General features: G+C 41.4%; 1 long non-coding RNA gene across 1 annotated transcript; it reads right to left on the reverse strand.

The window, feature by feature from the left end:
- Window positions 1-813: 813 nt before the first annotated feature.
- On the reverse strand, window positions 814-3,500 carry LOC147292860 (uncharacterized). Its single transcript, XR_015120786.1, has 4 exons — window positions 3,130-3,500; window positions 2,944-3,038; window positions 2,696-2,802; window positions 814-939 (listed from the first exon to the last, which is right to left on the reverse strand). It is a non-coding gene; the product is annotated as an uncharacterized LOC147292860 (long non-coding RNA).
- Between the last annotated feature and the right edge of the window lie 325 nt (window positions 3,501-3,825).

Consider the following 3,825-nt stretch of genomic DNA (forward strand, 5'->3'; position numbering starts at 1 on the left):
CACAAATCTCGAGAGCTTCTCTTTCCTCTCTCCTCATTTCTCTCTTCTTCAAATTTTGTTTTTAAAATATCTTAAGTTCTAGAGCTCCGATCGGCGATCCGATTTCACCTACGCGATCGTGGCGACGAGCTCTTCGATTATAGAAGTGTGAATGATAGGTTTTGGTGAAGTTTTTAAAAAATCATTTATGAGCTTCATAGGTAATTTCTTGATCCCTGTCGAGGTTCTGCTGAAATTTTGGTAAATTAATCTCTTATTAATTAGACTCTTTTAATTTTGTTACTTAGCAAGTCTAGTAGTACCGAGACTCTGCTCGTGGGAAGTCTTCAACAGGTATATCCTTAACCCAGCTTATTTAATCTGCTGTTATTTAAGTTATGGTTATAGACAGAACGTCGTTTAACTGTTGTTATCAAATGAACTTAATAAATATTGAGGTCATATCAGTGGTAACTAAATAACATGATGACTAAGGTCAGTCCATGAGCATACAGGCGTTGGGTACTGAGCCAGAGCTCTCTCAGTTTCCCCATGCACTGACCTCGTCATGTTGTATGGTTCATATCTGATCAACCTTCTCGACAATAAATTAAAATAAACTTAGAAACCACACAGCCTGACATGACTGTCTGCCTCGGGGAGCAAGGTCATGCCGGATTAAGAATTTAGAGAAGCCTAGCAGTTACGCTAGTGTAACGCCCCGATCCTAGGGCCCCAAAATACACTGAAATTTGTCCTTTAAACCTCTTTTCAAAGAATGAGCCATGCACTTAACATAATAAATAAATACATTTGATAAATCAGAGTGTGAGCCCAAAAACATGTATGTAAAAATCACTGTATAAAATCAGTTAAATCAAATTAAAATAGGTCCCACTGCCTCGACTTCTCCTCACTGCCTCCTCAGCCTGCTTAACCTGCAAAACATCAACAACCACACTGTACCATATCCATGGTACACCGGGTCATTCAAACAAATAACCCGGTAAGCTCACTAGAGCTCGTATGAGTGAAATAACGAAATAATTTATCCTCAATAAAATCCTCAACTTCCATACTTAATAATAATTCACAATAATAACCATATATATTCAATCACACAATAATTTCATCACCAATCATCCAAGCATCAAAATAAATCATAAATCCTCGAATTCACATCTTAAATCCCATCAATAAATAATAATCCTCATTCTGGCAAATCAATTGCCTAAACGTCAGCTATTAACCTCAATCTCGAATCATTCACATCCTAACTCATAACCTCAATGCATAATCCATTCATCAATTCCATCCTCAAGATTCAAGCCTAGACTTACCAAGTCCTTGTCAAATCAAGTCCTAACAAACAAGTGCACACAAGAAATCCAACAAACAGTTATACTAACTAATTTCACTCACGTCGCTCTTTGAAATCCCCCTAATCTCACTCACGTCGCTCTTTGAAATCCCCATAATCTCACTCACGTCGCTCTTTGGAATCCCCATAATCTCACTCTTTGGAATCCCCCAGCTTAAAAACTATTTTCAAAATCTCTTCCTTCAAATCCATTTTTAAATCCCCTCAAACCGTAAATCAACTCTGAAAGTAACACAGTCCTCAAGCTGAAATCAATATTATCAACTGTATATAAATAATTTAGGCTAAAAACTTTCAACTCAAATAAACCCCGATATACTGAAAAAGCAATGAAACTGTTCAAACGAAGAAGTATCAAATCTGAACTGATTTAAAACACAAGGTCTTACTGAAAATGTCATTTAAAATATTTACTGATGCAAATCCATTTATCAAAATACTCCACAATTGAAAACTCACGCCACACTAGTACCCAGGGAACTGCTGGTCATACACCGCCGAGTCATCTCTAGGCAAGTGCAGAGCAAATTTATACCTGCTGTGATGCTGGTCATACACCGCCGACTAGGCAAGTGCAGAGCAAATGTCATGCTGGTCGTACACTGCCAACTAGGCAAGTGCAGAGCGAGTGCTGGTCGTACACTGCCAACTAGGCAAGTGCAGAGCGAGTGCTGGTCGTACACCGCCGAGTCATCTCTAGGCGAGTGCAGAGCAATATATACCTGCTGAAGGGGGTACTAATATGGCGGTTTGAAACCGCTTCTGTATATCTCAATCAACCACATCTCAAGACTATCCTCCAGATAAAAACTGAAATTTAATTCTTTCCATAAATCCGCTTAAATAAAATCATTCTCAAATTGTGAAAGCTGCTTGACCAAAATCATTTTCTAAAGGACATAAATTCATTAATAAAACTTCTCCAAAATAATACCAAAAACCATTTCCAGAAACTGTCCATACTCAAAAAAATCAAGAAAAGAGTTGAATTATAAGATGTGCAAAACATTTCGAACACCAAAGATCCATTCACAGTCTACTGTATAATAATTACTTAATCCTCACTCATATACCTCGACAACAAATATTTCTTCTCTAATTCAGCAATTATCATCATTCCATAATCTTCGAAAATAGACATTTCTCATCTAATCAATACTTAATCCCAGGGCAACTCTATAAATTCCCAACTAACTTCTTAGCCTCAAGTCCTCATCAATTCCTTCTCATGATCTAAATCCTATACTTAACATTCTCTAACATAAAACAACAAACACACAAAACAGACAATTCATCTACGGTACTCAACAATATAACCAGATAAGTTTCACTCACTGTTTAGCCACGTAAAATGACAAAAATGCCCTTCTTGGCTCCTTTGCTCGGATCTCAAATCCGGCAGCATAACGGCATCGGGAATGTGATTTCCCGAGCCCGTATACCTGTTAAGACCAGACAACCAAATAAACATACACACAATTCACAATTACGCCACTGAACGACTGAAACGGGCGGCCGCCACCCTACACGGTGGCTGCCCGGCCTAGAACAACACCCAAAACAGTTCAAAAACAACAACGAACCTTGAATTATGGTTTCTGGAGGTCCCAAAGAGGCATACCGACGAAGAAGACCACCCAAATCGCCGCCACACAAGGCGGAGCTACAGTGGCCGTGGCTGCAAAATAGGGGAATCGAAATCGAATCACAAATGGCTCAAACTAAGTACACAGACACGAAGGAGACGTCGAGAGGAGCCAAAACGATACCTGGGTCGACGGCCAATTCTCGCCGGAAATGGCCGAAACTGGCCGGAGAAGACGATCGGACAACCATCTTCGATCCGCCGCCGTTTGAGGTCATCGGAGCATGGGGTAAACACTGGGAGACTCGCCGTGGCCTGGGGAAGAGAACCCAGGTGGTCCGGCGCCGCGATTTGGCCGGAAAATGCGAGATCGCCGACGAGAGGCTCGGCCCTGTTTTGCGTCGTTTCTCCGTCGTGGGTGATCGGCCGGAAAAATGAAGGCCACAGGGAGAGAGAGGGGAGGGAGGCGAGCAGCATGGGCCAAACACCCAGCCCAGCCGCCGCCGGACGCGCCGCCACGCGCCGGTGGCAGGAACGGTGAGGGTGAGGGGCGAGAGAAAGACGCGCGGGGAGAGAGAGAGAGAGAGAGACAGAAATGAGAGAGGAAATCTGATTTTTGGGGTTTTTAAAACCCACTTTCGTAAAATTTACAAGTTTGCCACTCACTTCACATGTCCGTATCTCTCAAACGGTAACTCCGATTGACGCATGCCGCGTGTCTACGAACTCGTGGACTCGAGACCTTTTCAACGTGCCTAAAGTCAAAGACGAAAGTCCATTAGTTTTAAAAAAGTCAACTTTTGGGTCAAGCCCAATTTAAAACAAAAATTAAAAATTAAACCAAAACCTTTTAAATTTCCAAATAAATTCCCAAAATCCT

Source organism: Dryas octopetala, chromosome 2 (assembly GCF_963921425.1).
Source record: "Dryas octopetala chromosome 2, drDryOcto1.1, whole genome shotgun sequence".
In the NCBI taxonomy this organism is placed as follows: Eukaryota; Viridiplantae; Streptophyta; class Magnoliopsida; order Rosales; family Rosaceae; genus Dryas; species Dryas octopetala.